Source organism: Dipteris shenzhenensis, unplaced genomic scaffold, assembly GCF_047967505.1.
Source record: "Dipteris shenzhenensis isolate YYH24624 ecotype China unplaced genomic scaffold, Dip_SZ_1.0 scaf0450, whole genome shotgun sequence".
Lineage (NCBI taxonomy): Eukaryota > Viridiplantae > Streptophyta > Polypodiopsida > Gleicheniales > Dipteridaceae > Dipteris > Dipteris shenzhenensis.
In genome coordinates, this window is record NW_028239756.1 from 27501 (window position 1) to 50000 (window position 22500).

Genomic DNA, 22500 nt, shown 5'->3' on the forward strand with positions numbered 1-22500 from the left:
TCTACGGGGGGAAAGTATGGATAAGGGGTGAAAAATGAAGAAAAAAGGGGAAAGAGAACGTGAGGGGGAGGGGGGGGAAGTGGGGGATAGTCGGGATGAAGAAAATGAATCGGAGCTTTGCGAAACGAAAGTAGCAGTTTATGGAAAGGGTGGAATTGGTAAGTCAACAACAAGTTGTAATATATCAATAGCTTTGGCGAGACGCGGAAAACGGGTATTGCAAATTGGATGTGATCCGAAACATGATAGTACTTTCACCCCCACGGGATTCTTGATACCTACCATTATAGACACTTTGCAATCGAAGGATTACCACTATGAAGATGTGTGGCCTGAGGATGTCATTTATAAGGGTTATGGCGGAGTGGATCGTGTTGAAGCAGGGGGACCACCTGCGGGAGCTGGTTGTGGGGGATACGTAGTGGGAGAAACGGTTAAATCATCGAAAGAATCGAATGCTTCTTATGAATATGATACTACTCTATTCGACGTTTTAGGGGACGTAGTCCGTGGAGGTTTTGCCGCTCCATCGAATCATGCGGATTATTGCATTATTATCACGGATAATGGATTCGATGCCCCTTTTGCAGCAAATCGTATTGCTGCGTCGGTTAGGGAGAAGGCACATACCCACCCATTGCGATTAGCAGGTTTGGTGGGGAATCGGACATCTAGGAGAGATCTCATTGATAAACATGTAGAAGCCTGCCCGATGCCTGTGCTGGAAGTGTTGCCTCTCATTGAGGACATTCGGGTCTCGAGGGTGAAGGGGAAAACATTGTTTGAAACGGCTGAATGTCAATCAGATCTCAATTATGTTTGTGATTTCCATCCCAATGTGGCGGATCAGATATTGTCTCGACCAGAAGGGGTTGTGCCAAGGGAAATTCCAGATAGAGAATTATTCAGTCTGCTCTCCGATTTCTATCTGAATCCCGATGGTGGGGGGCAGAGGAATGCCCAGCAAACTCAACAGGATATTCTGCTTGATTTTACGATGATTCGAAACCGAAACTGCAAATTTCTTGTATGTGTACCCTTTCTGAGGAAACCCTTTCACGAAGACTCCCGAAACTCTCACTTTTGAATGTGAAACCGGAAATTATCACACTTCTTGCCCCATTAGTTGTGTGGCTTGGTTATATCAAAAGATCGAAGACAGCTTTTCCCCAGTGGTAGGTACAAAGACTTGTGGTTATTTCTTACAGAACGCTCTTGGAGTTATCCTTGCGGAACCTCGTTATGCAATGGCAGAGTCGGAAGAGGGGGACGTCTCGGCCCAATTAAATGATCAAGGGGAATTGGAGAGAATTTGTATCCAAATAAAACGAGATAGAAACCCTAGTGTCATTATTTGGATTGGCACATGTACCACGGAAATAACAAAGACGGACCTAGAAGGCATAGCACCCAAGCTAGAAAACGAACTTGGAGTACCAATTGTAGTTGCGCGGGCCAATGGATCGGATTATGCTTTTACTCAGGGAGAGGATACTGTATCAGCTGCCACGACGCATCGGTGTCCGGAATTTGACATATCTAGACACGAACAGAAACAGGATTTAGTTGGGGGTGTTGACACTGCGACGACGGAAGCGGGGGGGGCTAATCCGGAGGGACGGAAATTAAAGAATCATGCTTCAGTTCTTTTTGGATCTCTAACTTCAACTGTAGCTTCTCAACCGAATCCGGAATCGAAACGTCAATCCATTCAGGTATCGGGGTGGTTACCCTCCCAGAGATATACTGAACTTCCATCATTAGGCAAGGGAGTGTATGTTTGCGGCGTGAATCCCTCTCTGAGCCGTACAGCGACGACTCTGATGCGGCGTCGTAAATGCCAGTTAATTGGAGCACCTTTTCCTATTGGTCCTGATGGGACGCGTGCTTGGATAGAAAAGATTTGTTCCGCCTTTAATATGGAACCTCAGGGTTTGAAGGAGAGGGAGGATGAGATATGGAAGAGTCTGAGAGACTATCTTGAGATAGCAGCTGGTAAATCTATATCTTTTACGGGAGATAATCTATCAGAAATTTCTATAGCAAGATTCCCAATTCGCTGCGGAATGGTTGTCTACGAAACAGGTATTCCCTACATGGATAAACGATATCAAGCTGCCGAGCCATCTTTCTCACGAGATACTTGCAAAGAGATGGGTACACTCATGCCACGGATCGTGGAAAAACCGGATAATTATAACCAGATACAGCGTATGCATGAATTAAAACCTGATTCAGCAATTACTGGAATGGCTCATGCCAATCCTTTAGAAGCAAGAGGTATTGATACAAAATGGTCTGTCGAGTTCACCTTTGCCCAAATCCATGGATCCACTAATGCGAGGGATGTGCTTGAACTTGTTACTCGTCCCCTACGGCGTAATAATAATCCGGGGCGTCTGGGTTGGAGTAACCTGTCGAAGCAGATGGTAACAAATCACTAAATTATAGAATTATTGGGTGACGGGAAGTGACCATTGAGGGAAATGCATAGAGACGTCTCCAAATTCTTAATCATGGGATTCTGTCTCCTCATGATTAAGAAATCCATCGACTCCTTTCCGAAGGAGTTGCTGTGCTAGCTACGGGAGTGGTACGGAGAGGTTGCCGGCACTCTACGGGAAAAAAAAAAAACTGAAAAATATGGGAAGGAAATAATTATGAACGTAGAAAGCGTTCAAATGTCGTTGTATCTACTGCAGGTTTCGCTGCTTACTCGGGTGAAGGTGGCAGGTCCACCTATAATATTCGGACTATATTATGGATTACTAACAACATTACCCGTTGGACCCTCCCAAATACTATCCATAAGAGCTTTTCTTTTGGGAGGGAATCTTAGTGGTACCGTCGCTTTGAGTGGTTTGATGATGGGATAGCTACTAATATTTCTGTCAATATTCTGTTCACCTCTATATGCATTGATAGTGAAACCACATGTTGTAACTGTCCCAATAGTACCATACATGTTATTTTACTGGTTCCGAACCAAGGATTTACCGGATTATCGAACTCTACGTCCGACCAATTCACTCAGTGACTTTCGAATCGGTAATATATTCTTGGATAGTTTCATTTTCCAGATTTTAAATCCAATTCTTTTACCAAGTCCCGTATTGGCGAGACCAATTCACCTATTTATTTTTCGATATAGCAACAACATAACATTTCTGATTAGTAGTTTCGTGGGTTGGTCACTCGGTCATATGTCATTCAGCTACTTGTCCAGATTACTTCTGGTTCGCGTAGAATATGATTCACCCATACTCTACCTGCTGATGAAACGCGTCATTTACAAAACTTTTAGTATTGTTGTTCTCATTAATGTACTGGTTTATTTGGGTAAGGCTCCAGTACCTCTCTTCACCAAGAATTTTGAAGACGAACTTGTCTTGCTCGATAACAATCTCCGGGAGTTGTCAGATTCGATGCTATGGATTTTCAAGTCGTGGCCCACGTCCTTGTTCGACCCATACAAACCAAATCGTCCTTTACGATATATAGAGAATAGCCGATTCGGCGGCGATAGCTTAGTGAAGAAGCAAGTATCAAATCACTTTTTCAGCAAATGTTTGACTAGTGGAAAACAGCGGTTGGCTCTCACGGCGTTACCCAGTTTGTCGATCTTTGGAGACCAGTTAGGAACCTCGTTAGAGGATTCGGATATGCCACTTCCAGCTCATCATCTGCATGAAGACTGGATTTTGAACCAATTCAGGAAAAACAAGGATTTGAATAATGAGTTAAAGGACCGAATTCGATTCCTAGACACCGAGCCTATCTTCTGGAAAGCGATGGAAAGAAGGACCGGATTGGCTGATAACGGAGGTGAATTACCTAAGATTTATGATCCATTTTTGAATAATTCATGTCGTGCTAGGATTCCAAACTCGGATTCATTCTGGATACTGTCTGATTCATTGGCATCGCAAGCGGTTGACAACAACGAGTATGCCAATGAATTGAATTCCGGTAATAAGATTCGGGATTGGGTGTCTATCAGGTATAAAGAGTTGAGAAGCAATGAGATTCCTCTTCCCCGGGAAGCATTACCTAAAAATGCTTTGCAAATATTTATTTTCATGTTCGAAACACCGGATGATGCCGTGATTGAAGATGTTGTGGGAGAAACAAACTATTCAGTTTCGAAGGGTGATTCCACCCCCGTAACTTGGGATCAAGTCTTCAAATTTTCTTCATCTCCGACAGAGTTAGCTTTATTCTTCACCTATCTCAGAGATGATTGTGGTGCCTTCGATTGGATCCGCTTGCTAGACGTACCTCTAATTGGTGGGGAAAGACTTGACTCTTCAAAACAAAAAATACGTTCGATCCTCGAGATTGAGGAACTGTCGGAGGAATTGGCCCGCAATACTCACTTAATATATGATAATAGGTTCGATGTCGCGGGTGGGTCAACTGATATTCGTAACAGAAAGTTAAAAAATTTAGCAATCAGCGTCGGGAAGACGCGGCTGAAAACACGCAGACTGGTCAAACGTTTTGCAAAAAGCTCTGATTTTCGTCGGAAACCTATAAAAGGCTCTATGCGCTCCAGAAGACGTAAGACACTGGTTTGGGAAGTATTTCAAGATAAGGCACATTCACCTCTCTTCTTTAGATTAATGGAACTACCCACTCCGTTTCGATTTCCTGCCGGAGAATTAACTGGTGTAGATTTTGAGGAATCGGCCGGTGACGCGAGGAGAGAAACTAGTACCCAACCCGAACAGGAACTAATATCTCTTTCATCCTCGAGAGAGGGGGAGCGAGCGAAATCCGACCGCCCAGCTATAGCAGCTAGGTTCGATGTGAGTTCCATCCACACGGGGCGGGGTTTATTATTGGTTATGCAATCGACTCTTCGGAAATATGTGAAACTGCCTGTATTGATAACACTCAAGAATTTCGGTCGTATTTTATTTTTTCAAGCTCCCGAATGGGATGAGGATTGGAGTGAGTGGCGCAAAGAATCCCACATCAAATGCACCTACGACGGCGAGGGATTCTCACACACTCGTTTACCCGGTCGTTGGTTGAAGGAGGGTCTTCAGATAAAGATTTTGTATCCTTTCCGGTTGAAGCCTTGGCGTACTCGCGGGAGGAGGCGCCCAACCATTTTGGAAAATGATATGAATCCCAGGTATCTCAAGACTCGGGAATCGGGGAGAAAAAATAGATTGAGGCGAGGAAAATCTCCATCTAGCTATTTAACAGCTTGGGGATTCCAAACAGATGTACCTTTTGGAACTATTAAGAAAGATCCCTCCTTCTGGAAACCTATCCGGAAGAAATTGATGAGAATTTTGAGACGTAGTCTCGCATTGCGGACTAGGCAAATGCGTCGTCTCTACTCCAAATTGGGTGTATCCGCAAGGTTTCCATTGGGGAAATTGAATTTCCTTCGTAAAATTGAAGGGATTTGGGAGAATTGGAGTGGAACCGATTTTGTTGGGGGAGATATTCCAAATGATACAGGGACCGGGTGGAAAGAGGGGCCGTCACACGGTGAACCAGGTACTGGTGGAATAGATGAAACATCAATTCCCATTGATAATAAATCCCGATACTTTGCGGGTACCGATGATGAACCAGTAAAAGATACCGTTGGTGGATCCAAATCCGAACCAGAATCAGACATGCATGCATTCAGAAATCTGTTAACCGAAGGGGTTGGCGGGGGTGGGCGTAGCACCAAATCACTCCGTTTTAGTAAACCGGGAATAGATGACAGACTAATTAATACAAATCTGACTAGTTCTTTGAGATTCCAAACGAAATTAGTCAATATTCAGGGAATTTATTTGAGATCCCGCATATCGGTCGCAGAATTGTTTGAGAAGTATCTTCTACTAGTAGCGGGATTATTTCGAAGAGTCAATAGAGCTTTTGCTCATTATCTCGACAATTTTGCTAGATTTCGGGTGCAACTGGTGAAAGTGACGAATCAAGTTGGTGGGGTTCATGGGGATGCAAACCACCCAATTCTAGCTATTTCCGGAATTAGGGAGGGAATACCGCGAGTTATCGATAATCAATCTATAGGATTACCGTCTCAGGCGCACATTCACGACATTCTGTGGCATGTAAGCATGAAAAACAACCTGGATTTGGATTCTTTGATGGAAATTGCGGAAGATAGCAAGGATGCGGGGTATCTCGATAACCGGAAGGGATGTAAGGATAATGAGAATCTGGATGATGCTTCGGAAGATTGGAATTATCCGCGCGGTGATCATGGTTGTTATCCGAAAGGGGGAGGGGAAACCCCAGAATTTTTTGATGGCGGTAAACATGACGGGGGAAGAGCGATTCCGTGGGATGTCCCGATGACAGAACTGGCGGGATTGTACGTGGGTATGGTATCGATGAACATATTAATAATTTTGCTACGATGCGGGGACTTTCCAAACAACTTTGGGAATTGAATGCAAATGATTTGGGGAGTTTGTTAGGCTGTCCCGACAAGTACAACCTGTCATTGGAGTTATGGCAAAAAATTGCACCGAAGAGATGGAGATCGGACATCGAAAATTTATATGGATTCAGAAGCATCGGGGGAAGTTTTCTCGCCGAGCATGAATATGTATTTCGTGATAGACAAAACGATTATTCCATATATACTGAAACCCCTTTCCTCAGAGATCGAGTGAGAAATATCAATAAACGTCGTAAATACAGTTATTTGTTACATAGTTTTATTGATTCCTCACGAGATGTAGATATACAAAAATTTCCGGCGGGGTGGAATGCGGCGATAAGGGAAACTCGTTTAGGGAATCGTATCAGAGAACTTATTGCAGGGAAGGGAATTTCTCATCCACGAATACTTGATCCGGAACGTGAGTTGAATCCGAAATCCGATTTGGTGTTGTGGGTAATTCCGGATCCCGCGGAAGCAAAGGATGTATACGAAACAAGATCGAAATTTGTACCTGGGACTTCTATTTTGTGGGAGAGGGTTCCCGCTACCCCAAATGAAAGATTTCAGAGATTAGGCACGGATTACGGGTTACAGGAAGAAGAGATTGATTCGGATGAAATACTTCTAAGAGAGAGGGGGAGTCACTATTATATTTTTCAATGGAAATGGGAATCCGAAGCATTAGAAAGAGAATTATAAAGACTGAGGGATTTGATATCTCTCATCAACGTATTAGAAAATGAGCAGGATCTTACTTCCTTCTGTGTCAATATGGGTATAGATTGCGATTTGTTGAATCTTTTTCTCAACGAAGAGAAACGCGAGATTCTAGATGATTTGTTTGTTATTTCAGCCCATCGTTTACCGCGAATATTCGATGATTAGATTCTCATGTATAAAATGGTTAGTATCCCACTGAAATTACGAAACAGATTCAAAAGAAGATTGAATAGAAATATATTTGGCGGGTGCATGCTGCGTTTGTCACTCATCAATGGGGAGAGGAATAGGAATCGCTCCTATCTCCATAACATCGAAGATCTCCTGCTTCCGAGACATCGTCGCAAATCGCGATTTCTCAGATCCCTATTGATTTTGAGCTCCGTGAAATCCGAAAGGGACCCCTTTGGGCTACCCTTCTGGAGTGGAATGGATGAACAAGAGTGAAGAGTCTAGCGACATGAGTGGGACTCAGAAAATCAAACGTTTCCTTTGGCCCAGTTATCGCTTAGAAGAATTAGCTTGTATGAACAGATTCCGCTTCGACACAAATAATGGAAGTCGATTTGCACGCCCAGAATAGCCATGTATCCCATTATTTGAGACGGGGGGGAGAATACGTAGATTCGACAATTTGCTCGACTAATATTACTAACATCTTGGTTAATCTCATTCAAGTGTGTGATAGAGGAGGGGGAGATACCTACCTTACTTATATCAGATGCGGAGCTGTAAACTACTCGTGGTGGGAAAACAAAATTTCCACGATAACCGAATCTAATTGAGTGACGATTTCCCGATTATAGGAGTATTCATCTCCCTCGCTCGGACCATACTACCCGAAGTTGTAGGGCAAATCCTATACAATGAATTCGATAACAATTATTATTACTACTATTACGGATAAGGCTATATCTACCAATTCGACGTTGATTTGTGAGAAAGGGGATACAGGTCTGCTGAGTCTAAAATATGCTACTTGACGATCAAGTCTCGAAACTCACTGTCATTTGAAATCACATTCCAAGGATTACTCCTCTGGAGGGGTTTGTGGAAATTATTGGGAAGACGCAAGCGTCTCTTAATTCATTCATCCAAAAAAGGATCCGACTTTATACGATAACATAATAAGCAACTTGGGTATTCGGAGATTGAAGAGACGCCGATTCCAATTTATAGAAATCCAGTTCTACCGAAGCTAGGGTCTGCAAAAATTACCAGGAACATAATTCATGGGTATACCTCCTACGAAAGTGGATCCAGTTATAGTGAGTATGGGTCCCCACCACCCGTCGATGCACGGTGTCCTTCGACTTATTGTTACTCCAGACGGTGAAAATGTCGTTGGTTGTGACCAATACTTGGCTATTTACATAGAGGGATGGAAAAAATTGCTGAAAACCGGACGATTCTGCAGTATCTTCCCCACGTGACGAGATGGGATTATTTAGCCACCATGTTTACCGAGGCAATAACAGTGAATGCGCGGAGAAGTTGGCAAATATTCAAATACCGAGAAGAGCTAGTTACAATACGAGTTATTATGGCTCGACTAAGTCGAATAGCTCCCCACCCGTCCATGGCTCGGACCTTTTCTGGCGGATGTCGGTGCACAAACCCCTTTTTTCTACACATTTCGAGAAAGGGAAATGATTTATGATTTACTTGAGTCTGCTACGGGTATGTGAATGACGCATAATTATTTCCGCGTCGGGGGAGTAGCGGTAGATTCACCATATGGGTGGCTAGATAAATGTTTGGATTCCTGCCACTATTGCCTCTCAAAAGTCGATGAATATGAAACGACTTATCACAAATAATCCTATATTTCTGAAACGAGTGGAGGGGATAGGTGTCACTGGTAGGGAAGAAGCTATAGATCGGGGCTTAATCCGGACCCATGTTGCGAGCCTCGGGGATTCAATGGGATCTTCGCAAGGTGGATCACTACGAATGTTATGACGAATCGGATTGGCGGATCCAATGGCAAACAGGAGGAGATTCATTGGCCCGTTATTTGGTACGAATCGGCGAGATGAGAGAATCCATAAGAATAATTCAACAGGCCTCGAGACTCCTTCCGGGAGGTCCATATGAAAATTTGGACTCTCGACGCCTTAGTCAGCAACGAAAGGAAATGGGATGGAATGATTTTGACTATCAATTTGTCGGTAAGAAATCCTCTCCCACTTTCAAATTACCTGAGCAGGAGCATTACGTAAGGGTGGAAGCTCCCAAAGGGGAATTAGGGATATTTCTGATTGGAGATGATAGTGTTTCTCCCCGGAGACGGAAGATTCGTCCGCCTGGCTTCATAAATCTGCAAATTCTCTCTCAATTGGTAGAAGGAATGAAACTAGCGATATTACGACAATATTAGGTAGTATAGATATCATCATGGGGAGGTTGATCGCCGAAACGGCAATTGGTACAAAAAATTTCGAGGAACGCGTGATTGACTTATTTCACAAATTGGGAGTTTCGAGAGATTCTTCCGAATTGATTTGGATTCTGATTTCCATTCCCACCCTTATCGTAGGAATTACAGTAGGAGTATTAGTTATCGTACGGCTCGAGTGAAAGGTATCTGCGGGGGTACAACAGCGTATCGGACCTGAATATGCAGGTCCTTTGGGAATTATCCAATCCCTGGCCGATGGAGTCAAGCTCCTACTGAAGGAAGATATTGTTCCAGCCAGGGGCGATACTTGGCTATTCAATATTGGACCAGCTGTGGTAGTCATACCAGTCTTTATAAGCCACTTGGTGATACCCTTCGGGCAGCACATTATTCTAGCTGATCTGAGTATAGGTGCTTTCTCTTGGATCGCCATCTCAAGTATCGTTCCCCTAGGGCTACTTATGGCAGGATATGGTTCAAATAATAAATATTCCCCTCCAGGTGGTCTTAGAGCTGCTGCTCAATCAATTAGTTACGAAATACCCCAGCCCCATGTGTACTATCCATATCCCCACGTGCGACTCGCTGAATAAGATTGATGGGAAGAGGGTTATTCCGATATAGAGATTCGGAATGAAGAATCTTTCACTGATTTGACAGAACAACTGGATAGTCATCTGGGTAGATCGAACAGCGTCTTGCAGCGAGTGAATCGAGTCCCATCCCCCATGTACGGGAGTGAAAGCATGTCCGAGCAGTAAACACTGTTTGCCCCCAGGTACGGGATAGATTTACAGGGCCTGAAGCGGGGACAAGAAGGGACTGACCTCTTTTCCGGGATTGAGCGGGAGTGGATGGTCAGGAACACTAATATACACAAGAGATTTGTGAGAAGGGTGGAGAAAAAAGTTGCATAATAAAATCTCTTTTCTCTTTAATTGGATAAAGACTTAGCCTCGGTAGGGATGACTAGGTAGTACATCTTGAAAATCCCAATCCCGAGTATATTCCTATCTACTTAGATTATGACTATCCGGAACGAAGTAATCCTTTCAACGGTTTGATTTTTCTGCCCCTGGCGGAAAAAATTATTGATATATGCGAGTATCTCCTTTACGTAGTAGTCTCAAGAGGATTGGGATCATAGGAATCCTCAGGCTAATCCTCTTCTCGGCTGAAATAAAGATAGGTAGGGATCCATCTATGTGGAGATATAAAAGGAAGTATCGGTAAATCCCATTCCACCGAGAAACGGTGGAAGATTCCGAATTATATCAAAAAATAACTGAAAAGGTTGAGATGGATTCAGAAGCTATCACTCCCTGTAGCAAACAGAATCCCATTGGTTGAGATTGGGACGCTCCTCAGGGGGTGTCGCGCAAAGGAAGTGATTAACTACCAATCCCCCTCTCGGTGACTTATGGGGAGCCGTATGAAATCCCAATTTCATGTACGGTTTCGAATCAGAGGTGGTAATAGCAATTGTAACCGTCGACTATAATTATCTGATAGCTTAAGTACGGTTGACATAGTTTGAAACACAATCTAAGTATGGTTTTCTGGGATGGAATCTGCGGCGTCAACCTATAGGCTTTATAGCTTTCTTCATATCCCCATCGGCAGAATGTGAAAGGTTGCCATTTGATCTACCAGAGGCGGAGGAGGAACTGGTAGCGGGTTATCAAACCGAATATTCAGGTATAAAATCTGGTTCATTCTATGTTGGTTCTTACCCAAATTCATTGGTTTCCTCGTCGTTTGTAACAAGTCCTTTAATCCGGGTGGATGGGATTCACCAATTCCATTTCTTCAAGAATTAGGGCAAATTTTTCCTTTCGGACTCTCAGCAGTGAATCCTTTGATGTATTCGATGCAGTAACAGGTGTCATTACCACATCAGCCAAGTCTTATCTATTCCTATTCATTTCTATCGCAACGAGATGGACATTACCTAGAGTCAGAATAGACCAATTACTAGATCTCGGCTGGAAATCTCTTCTGCCGTTGCTCCGGGAAATCCGTTGCTGACAGCTTCGTTTCGACTACCATCTCTAAAATGAGATATTCCCCCTCATAGTTTACATCAATGTCACCCCGATTTAATCTATCCAATCTCTAGAAACTAAGGAACTCCCCCAGGATTATCTATCACATGTTTCCCACGGTAACCTGGATTCCAGGATTATAGTCAACGAGCAATACGAGCTGCGAGGTATACTGGTCAAGGTTTTGCGGTTACTCTAGACCATCTGAATCGTTTACCTGTGACTATCCAATACCCCTACGAGAAACTTATATCATCCGAACGATTCCGTGGACGAATTCATTTTGAATTTGACAAATGCATTGCTTGTGAGGTACGTGTCCGAGTATGTCTGATTAACCTGCCTGTCGTCGACCGGAGATTGATAAGAAGCATCAGAAAAAACGATTAAGAAGTTATAGCATTGATTTCGGAGTTCGTATCTTCTGTGGGAATTGTGTCGAATACCGCCTAACAAATTGCTTGTCAATGACTGAGGAGTATGAACCCTCGACTTATGATCGTCACGAATCAAATTATGATCAAATGGCTCCGGGACGTTTGCCCCTCTCTGTCTCCCAGGATTCCGCAATTCAAGTAGTTCCAACTCTGAGTTATTCATCTGGGGAGTCACGAAAGGAGATCCCAATAATCGAACTGTCACTCGTGGTGTCAATTGAATCTCCGTCTGAAGTTTGGAAGAACACGACTCCCTGGTTAGAAAAAAAATAGTAAGTCGGAGATGATTCAATATCGAGATATCTCTGCTATGCAGAGATATCCCTCCTTCAATTATTTCTACCAATAGGGGGGGTGTGTCTACATAAGTAGGTCACACACATACACGTCGTTATTGAATAGTAATATAGTGAGATGGGAGAATCAAAATAACTGGGCATAATGAATCTACCTGAATCAATTTATGAATCTGTCTTGATACTAATCGAATTAGGTATTCTACTGGGAAGGTAGGAGTGGTATTATCTGCTAATATAGTTTATTCCGCCTCTTCATCGGGACTGGTGTTTATCTGTATATCTCTCCCATATCTCGTACCGAATGCCGATTCTGTAGCTGCCGCACAATCGGCCTATCTATGTAGGAGCTATAAATGTTTCGATCGTGTCTGCCGTAACGGTTATTGACGAACCAGTAGATTCCAATTTCAACCATTTCCTGGAATATGGGAGATACTATTGCCTTAGGAGCTTGTACGGGTCAATCTATCTTATCAACCACTACAATTCGAGATACGAAATGGTCTGATATAAATCCAATCGACCCATCGAGGGATGTTGTGGGGGAGTCTCAAAAAACAACATCCAGCGAATTGGATACCAATTGTTAACACAATTTCTGGTTCCATTCGAACTCCTTTCTATCCTCCTCCTAGTGGCTTCAGTAGGGGCGATTACAATGGGCTCGTGGTGAAGGAATAACCAGACCCGACGAAGAACCTGCTTCGTCGTCTGGAGATGACTCCCCATCTTTCTAATTAATTACAACTTCTCGTAAACTCATCTCGTAGGTTAACCAATTAAGTTTCCGGGGGTTAATACATCATGCTCGAACATGGACTGATTCTAGGTGCTTATCCCTATCGCGTTGGCTTTTCCGGATCAATCACGAGTCGAAACATGATTAGGGCACTGATGTGTCTTGAGCTGATTCTGAATGCCATTAATATAAATCTCGTAGCATTCTCCAATTTCTTTGACAATGAACAAATGAAGGGGGAAATCTTTTCAATATCCGTAATAGCCGTTGCAGCTGCCGAAGCTGCTATTGGGTTATCCATTGCTTCGGTCATCCAGCGTAATAGAAGATCGACTCGTATCGATCAATTTGATTTGTTAAAATGGTAATTGATTCGTCGATGACGCTATTTATTTGGGCGAATCGCTATTCAATGCAGGTGTATCACATCCAGCTGGTAATGCTGTCGTTTTCCCCCTAACAATTGCATTTCATTCCGAAAAATTATGTCATACCTATCTGAATCCCTACCTATCCCGTTCCTTAAAATTGTCTTGTACCGTCCCTCCCCATATTGCAGAACCCATTCATTTCCACGAGGATGATGGGAGAGTTCCACCCACGGAGTGTCTATGTAGGTAGATGCGGAAAAACCAAATCAATACAAATCTTAGATTTGATTGAATGGAAAATAAGGGGTAGGGGGCAGGGGGGAGGGTGGTACACCTCAACAACCCCAACAGGAGAATATCTTTGACACGTCAATCCAATAGGAGTGAACAAATTCGACGGCACATTCAGTAAAGATCTATGACACATGTATTGGTTGCACCTAATGCGTAAGAGCCTGTCTGACAGATGCATTGGAAACGATCCCCCGGGATGGGTGTAAAGCCAATCAAATTGCTTCTGCTCCTAGAACAGAAGACTGTGTAGGTTGTAAGAGACGTGAATCCGCTTGTCCAACAGATTCCTCGAGTGTACGCGTCTATCCGGGAGCTGAGACGACTCGTAGTATGGGTCTAGCTTATTGATTCATCGGTCAAGAAAGAGATTCAAGAATCGAATCGTTTTCTTTCCAACTCATACTCAAAGATTCATACTCAATTCTATTGAGTATGAGTTGGGGTATTAAGATTCCCCCCCCCCTCCCCCCCGCTAAAATATTTTTCCATCCACGATGAGTAACGTACCCTGGTTAACCACAATTGTTCTTTTTCCGATTCTGGCGGGTTCGCTATTTCCAATGCTTCCCTCCAATGGGAATAAGATCGTTCGGTGGTATACCCCAGGCATTTGTATATCGGAATTTCTACTAATCATTTATATCTTTCATTGTCACTTCCATATCGATGATCAATGCATTCAATTGGTGGAGGATTCTAGTTGGATAAATTCAATCAATTCCCATCGGAGTTCAGGTATTGATGGACTCTCCATGGGTCTCATTCTACTGACAGGATTTGTCACTACTTCGGCAACCTCAGCAGCTTGGCTAGTTACGCGGAATACACGTCTATTCTATTTCTTGATGTTGGCCATGTATAGCGGCCAAATAGGACTGTTTGCTTCTCGAGACATTTCGCTTTCCTCTCCTATGTGGGAGTTGGAATTAATCCCAATCTACCTACTTTTATGTATGTGGGGTGGGAAGAGACGTCTATACTCAGCCACGAAGTCTATTCTATACACAGCTGGTGGTTCTATCTTTCTCCTAATAGGAGCCCTAACTATGGGTTTCTACGGGACCCAGGAACCCTCCTTCAATATCCGAGATTTGGCAAGCAGATCACATCCTATATCACTAGAAGTGCTTTCTTATCTAGGATTCTTCGTGGCGTATGCCGTGAAACTGCCAATATTCCCTTTTCATACTTGGTTGCCAGACACTCATGGGGAAGCACATTACAGCACATGTATGTTGCTGGCTGGGGTATTACTAAAAATGGGAGGGTATGGATTGATTCGAATTAATATGGAATTATTACCTCATGCTCATTCCATACCTGCTTCGTGGTTGGTGCTATTCGGATCAGTCCAAATTGTTTATGCATCCCTGATTCCGCCGGGTCAGCGTAACCTTAAGAGGAGAATAGCGTATTCATCAATTTCCCATATGGGTTTTGTAACAATTGGAATTGGATCCGTGACAGATACGGGTCTTAATGGAGCTGTGTTACAAATGATTTCCCATGGGTTAATAGGTGCCGCTCTATTTTACCTTGCAGGGACTTGTTACGATAGGACACGTACCCTTTATCTCGATCAATTAGGGGGGATGGCTACCCCAATGCCCAGGATATTTACTATGTTTAGTATCTTCTCAATGGCATCCCTTGCATTACCCGGGATGAGTGGGTTTGTATCGGAATTGATGGTATTTCCAGGAATAGTGACTAATCAGCATTATTCATCTATATCTAAGTTATCGGTTGTAGTAGTCGAAGCGATTGGTACAGTATTAACTCCCATTTATTTGTTATCTATGTTACGTCGAATATTCTACGGATACAGAATATCCAACTATTCGGATCCATATTCAGTTGATTCCGGACCGCGGGAAATATTCATATCGATTTGTCTCTCTTTACCAATCCTCGGTATCGGTCTGTATCCAGACATGGTTGCATCTCTACGGAATCACAAAATACTATCTATCCTGGTTCCGTACTCTTTTATGGGATAGTAGAGGGGCAATAAAACGCAGTATCGTTTGGATCGGTAGTCGAACATATCTATTCAATGAGGATTACTCTTGGAAGCGGTTCTGGTATTAATTCCTATAAGGGAAGGCAGTGGGAATCCATGCCGCTGGCGACGTAATTGCATGAATGTCTGGGTGAGGAATCCACAGCGCGATTCCTCATGCAGACTCTGATTCAAATCACGAATTGATTACATGTAACACTTCAAGCATCTGACGAGGTAACATTTTTTGTTATCTCTCCCCCCGATCGAATTAGCGGTCTTCTACCTAATTATTAAGTAAGCCACCCGTGATTATGTAAACCGATTCCTGGTGGATTAACCCCTGAGAAACAAATCCAAGCAATGAAGAATCCTGTAGATGCTACAATAGCAGGCCCTTCCCCCTGCCAACCACTAGTTATTCTGGTATGGAGATGAATAGCATATATCAGCCGAGTCACTAATGCCCAGGTTTCCTTAGGGTCCCGGCTCCAGTAGGATCCCCACGCTTCATTAGCCCACACTGCTCCAGAGAGAATACCAACAGTCAGTAGAGGAAACCCTAAGCTGATGATTCGATAACTCCATCGGTCCAATTGGTGGATCAATCGGCACCTACGTGAATTCAAGGATAGTCGATGAAAACTGTTTCTCGGATTACTTCCTGCCTGCTCGTAGCAGTGTATATCCACTCCCGGAGAGGGGGTCCAGGTAGGAAATTCTTGATTTGGACCGGGGATAGAAAATTGTTCTGCGTCATAGGTGGCAATCGGTGGAGATGTTGCTGATGGAGATCCACATAACGAAGTCACATGGCTTAGTGGCATCATACTTACATGCGTCATTAACCGATGAGGTTGCAGAGCAGGTACTAGCGGTGTGGATTGTTGCATTTCCTCAGGAAGACCCAGAGTTGCGAATCCATGGGTCGACATGGCACCTGGTGCCGTGACTGCACCTGACCATTCGTTCCGACTCCTAATTCTCATAATTACATGCATTGGGGAGAAGCTCCGTGAAAGAAACATAGATGATTCATGTAGATTGCTCGGTGGTAGATGTTTGGGTTGAATCCGACGAATCGTCGTAAATCCCGTTATACAGATGAAAGCAATTGTCATACCTCCAACGCTCAAACTAATGAGTCTCTTGAGCTTGCGAGCCAGCCCCATCCGGTGAAACAGAGTGACGGAAAGAAGCGTAAGAAAAGAAATGTGAGCGAATATGTGCTCTATATCGGTGTGAATCGTAATGAGGAGAATCCAGTGAATTAGTGAGATTTTGGAGAGTATGTACCACCCACCCATTATTCCCAGGAGATTTCGGGTTTACCCCTTAAACGTCGAAACGGGGAGAATTCCCTATTCCTACTGCTTTTCCCAGTGGTTGTATCAGACACAGCCCTCGCCTGCAGGTTGAAATTAAATGCCGCTACTCGGATTCGAACCGAGATGCTCTAGCACTGCTTCCTAAGAGCAGCGTGTCTACCAATTTCACCATAGCGGCTCGCTACTCGTTATACTTATCGTAATTAATGATATCACATCTTCGGGTGAATCGTCAATCTTCCTGGGGGAGAGTACACACGCACAACAAGGGACCTTCCCTGTCTATAGTTGATTAGGTATACGGCGCTATACTTGTATAGGAATAACGGGATATGGCGTAGCTCGGTAGCGTGCCATCTTGGGGTGATGGAGGTCGCAGGTTCAAATCCTGCTATTCCGAATAAACGAGGTCGGAACATATTTTAAACGGAATAGAAGACGTTCCCGTTCCGGGAACGCAGATTTATCTCCCGATTCTCTTTGGGTGTTATCGACCCATACCCATTCGTAGTAGGGATAGAGATAAATCGATGATCGTGATCGAGACCCTTGTATCATAGGAAGGAAGAGAGGGATTGGGCTCCTTCTTCATGCACGTAACCCCCCCCCCCTCGTGGTTATTACCAACATTCATTGATACAACTCTGTTAGTATTTGGATTTTATTTACCGCACGGTACCGTCACGCAATAATATCAACATGTACCCGTACTACTTACTAGGGATCCAAATTCATCAATAAGTTCCCTGACAATCACTTATCTCGTCTTCCCCGTTCCAACAAACAAATAGTTCACTATCTATTCCGACCGACCCCACGTCCTATTGATACGGCAATTCCTGTTACAACCGGGGAGTACTACTGACCAGTTTCAGAAATTTTTTCATTTGTCACATAGTAAAAACTTCTCGACCGTCCAGTCAAAATGGATTTAGCTGGAGAAAAAGCTTTCGATGCTACTTCATTAGTTTGGGTCTTCCAAATATGATTGCGAATCTTCCTCCGCGACCTAGAAGTACGTTTTTTTGGAACTGCCATAATGAAATCTATCTATTCGGTTTTATCATCGAAATGAATGCGACGAGTATGTTGATACGTACGAGTAGAATCAATATAATGAGGGAGGGGGTGATTGCGTAGAATCATTAGAAGGGGAACAACTGGGGGAACTGGGTTTCCATTCTATGCAAAAGAATCCCAGCAAGAATCATTGACTTCTTTATGATAACAATTTGCTAACCAACCAACTCCTTTCCATTTAAGCAAATGGGATCTACTACAGATCGAACCAAATCCTGTCTGTATCCCGATTTCCTTCGCGTCTTCTTCTTAGAATGGATCTTCCGTATCACTTTCTTCCTCTCGAAACAGGGATGCAAGACGCGCCCCCTAGCAGTTGCGTTACTCAGCCGGGGATGTCCGAGATCAATTTTGGATCCGTGACAAACCAATGAAACTCGATATATCGACATTACCGTATTGGACTCTGATGCGTTGTGCCCAAGCAGAGCGAAGTGACGAACATCATAGAATCTCCCCGGTTCTACTCGGAGTTGTTTTCCTCCAGTATCAATTGCTGCATGTCTATCCGTAATAGTCTTGTCGTGTGAAAAATAACCCAAAACAACTCAATCGGTTTGGGGTCAAAAAATGGAACCTAGATAAGTATCTCCGACACATTTGATTCCTGTCAAGTCTCGACGCCGGGCTCGCACCAGAACGAGAAACAAATGGATTATTCGGTTTGATACGCGTGATCTCACCTGTCCATATATATTCCATTCTTCGACGCTCCATATATCTGACAACTATTGACAGAAAGAGTTCCAACCCGGGTTAAATATGTTTATGGAATTATCTTATGAATGTGCTTGGATTGTCCCCTCACGCCCATTCGTAACCTCTGGTTTGATCGGATTGGCATCGTTTCTTTTTCCAAAAGCCACTAAGAGCCTTCGTCGTATACGTGCTATGCTCAGTGTTCTTTCATTAGCCGCAGCTATGTCCGTCTCTATCGCAACATTCTGGCAACAAGTTACTGGTCGCTCCACTTTTGAATACTCATGGTCATGGATTCCCAACGACGATATTTCTCCAAAGATAGGATTTTCAGTTGATTCACTTACTTCCATTACGTCGATATCAGTCACCACCATAGGTGTCTTGGTTATGATTTACAGTGATAGTCATATGCGTCACGACTAGGGATACGTAAGGTTTCCCGTCTATTTAAGTTTCTCCACTGCCTCCACGTCAGGATTAGTGTTCAGTCCCAATCCAATACAGATTCATGTTTTTCGGGAATTAGTAGGGATGTGCTCTTACTCGCCGATAGGTTTTTGGTTCGCACGACCAAGTGCTGCTAATGCCTGCCAAAAAGCTTTTGCAACTAATCGTACAGGAGATTTCGGATTATTATTGGGTATATTAGGTACGTATTGGATAACTGGTAGTTTCGAGATCCGCGAATCGTGTGATTGATTTAGTGAGTTGATTGATAACAACAGCGCCGGCTCCTCCCTTGCCAATACATGTGCTCCTCTACCATTTTTGGGTCCGGTATCTAAATCTGCACAATCCCCACTCCACGTATGGTTGCCCGATGCAACGGAAGGACCCACACCTATTTCGGCTCTTATACACGCCGCTACTATGGTAGCTGCGGGAATTTTTTTTGTAGCTCGAATGCTTGAATTGTTTGAAACCTTACCTCTAAGCATGAATGTTATCTCCTGGATAGGCGGAATAACGGCTCTACTGGGAGCGACGATAGCTCTTGCCCAGAAGGATATCAAGAAAGGTTTAGCTTATTCTACTATGTCTCAATTGGGCTACATGATGCTGGCTCTAGGTCTCGGTGCTTATAAACCTTCGTTGTTTCACCTCATTACACATGCCCATCCCAAAGCTTTGCTATTTCCCGGATCCGGTTCAGTAATTCATTCGATGGAAAGGGTTGTCGGATACTCTCCCAATAGAAGTCAAAATATGTCTCCCACGGGTGGTTCGCGAAAATATATGCCAATTACTGGAATCACTTTTCTTTCAGGTACTCTCTCTCTCTGTGGTATACCACCTCTAGCTCGTTTCCGGTCCAAAGATGAAATTATTGCAAAGAGTTGGCTACGTTCCTTTCCCCCCGGATGTATAGCCTCATTCACAGCAGTTCCAACTGCTTTCTACATGTTCCGCATCTATCTCCTCACGTTTGAGGGGAATCTACGCGCCGGTGGCGGTACCAATTCATCCCATTCCTCTATGAATAGTGTCATTCGGAGTAACACCAAAACGATAGCAACGAGTGGAGATGGGTATGATGTTCCTCCACCCCCGCGAGACGAAGGAGTCGATTCAGCAGGAGGTTATGACGGGGAAGATTCAGTCGATAGAAAAGTTTCTGCAGAGTCCAATATTCGTTCTGAGTCTCTATATCCTAAGGAATCAGACGTTTCGATGGTATTGCCTTCAGTAGTACTGTCGATACCAACTTCGTTGGTTGGATCAATAGGAGTCAATCTCGCTGGAGGAGAAACTGGTCCCGATTTGCTATCCGAGTGGTTAACTCCCCTTGCAGGCTTTTCAGAGGACAACAACAATCCCGAAAATTTGGTACAATTGCTAATAGATTCAGCAGGTTCGGTTGGTCTATCACTAGCCGGAATATCTATCTCCTACGTGATTTATGGACCGATATCCTCTCACACACAACCTTGCGGTGATATTGATCCTTTTGCCAAACAATCTATGGGTTCATTTAACCGTCTCATTGGGGACTGGTCACACAACCGGGGTTACATCGATCATTACTACGATATCCTTCTAGTGAGAGGTATTCGATTCCTGGGTGAGTTAACTCTTCTTTTCGACCAATGGGTAATTGACGGAATTATTAATGGCACCGGTATTTTGAGTTCCATAGGTGGAGAAAGCGCAAGATATGGGGAGGGCGGGAGAGTATCTTCTTATTCATTCGGATTGATGATTGGTATTATTCTACTGCTAACTGCCTTCGTTTCTCTTGTCTCCTAAGAGTTTTTTTCTTCTCCTTTCCAAGATATTCCTTATACCTCTATAAGTATCCTGTGACTATTCTACTATGTTTTCCGGAAAAGGAGAAATAGAAACTAGTGATTGGTGATCGATCGATATGCATCTTGGGGTTGGGGGGGGGGCGATCAATCACGACCAAGATCAACCATGACCGAGATCTTCCACACCAGCCCCCCCCCCGATTCGTAGGCTCTATCCGAGAAGGCAAAAGGGATTGCTATCATTACTGCTTCTTCCTATAATGAGAGTTAGGGTGTACGCGAGGTTCATGAAGTCTCGAAGAAAGCTTTGGGTCTTCGAGTGGTTAACGTCTTGCAGATCAAGGGGCGGCTCAAGGAACAAGAGTCTCTGGAAGTATATGGGATTGAATCATCTGCCACTTTCCTCGGTAGCTCAGCGGTAGAGCGGTCGGCTGTTAACCGATTGGTCGTAGGTTCAAATCCCACCCGGGGAGATTCATCCATTTCCAGTAGGATAGAAGATAGTCTAGATGATGTACCTCCCTTCAATAGGGATAATACTTCACTTACGTCAGGGGAGGGGGAGGTACCTCCTCATAATATATATCGTAGAAACCGATAGTATCTTTGAAGATTTACATTATCCACATTCGAGATTCTCAGTAATGAGGTAGTTCTCCCACACCCGTATGCCGAATCGGGACTATAACCATATAGTCGATCAACCGATAGAGGATTCAATATCATGCCTATTTTAAGCTCTAATAATGGATAGAAGACTCCATACCCTCCCTTCTCTTGGCCAATCTAATGCTTCTAAGGATCCGAGTCTAGCGTCGCTTCTTCGAGAATCCCTACTCCAGAGTACTGAATGGTTGGGATAAGCAAATCAATCAATCTTTGTTTTGTCCTCGTCGGAGTCTAGATGTATCGAAGGCTTCTACTCGCTCGACTTGTTACTAGATTGTAAAACCGGAGATTCCACCCCCGGGAATTCTTCCCGATGGGGTTCCCCCCACAGGGGGGGATGTTCTGTCGGTGTGGATCCGTGACAATACCCCGTTCCGGAGTCCCAATCGGGACTATTCCCAACGGGGAATTCAACTCGAGGGGGAACCAATGAATTACTTGTAGAAGCTACTGCTGGAGACTACTAAATATCAGGCTTACTATACGAAAGAGTCAGGTCATATATCATTCCGTTTTGGCGAGAGAGTCATGCCTTTGCGAAGGATCAAGTCCCACAGCTTCAGCTCTGCGTCCGCGCCCGGAATCACAATCTTTGCTTGCCTACTTACCACTGAGAGGGAAGGGACGTTTAGGGATGATTTTGGGCGAGGAGGGATTCGAACCCCCGACACCGTGGTTCGTAGCCACGTGCTCTAATCCCCTGAGCTACAGGCCCCGTCTCCACTGGATCTGTTCCAGGAACC

At 44.0% G+C, this 22500-nt stretch overlaps 3 non-coding genes across 3 annotated transcripts; 2 read left to right on the forward strand and 1 right to left on the reverse strand.

Annotated features, from left to right (window-relative positions):
* The first annotated feature begins 17383 nt into the window (after window positions 1-17383).
* TRNAP-GGG (transfer RNA proline (anticodon GGG)) lies at window positions 17384-17457 on the forward strand. The gene has a single exon. It is a non-coding gene; the product is annotated as a tRNA-Pro (tRNA).
* Window positions 17458-21489: 4032 nt separating this feature from the next.
* On the forward strand, window positions 21490-21561 carry TRNAN-GUU (transfer RNA asparagine (anticodon GUU)). The gene has a single exon. It is a non-coding gene; the product is annotated as a tRNA-Asn (tRNA).
* Window positions 21562-22398: 837 nt separating this feature from the next.
* TRNAR-ACG (transfer RNA arginine (anticodon ACG)) lies at window positions 22399-22472 on the reverse strand. Its single transcript has one exon. It is a non-coding gene; the product is annotated as a tRNA-Arg (tRNA).
* Window positions 22473-22500: the final 28 nt, after the last annotated feature.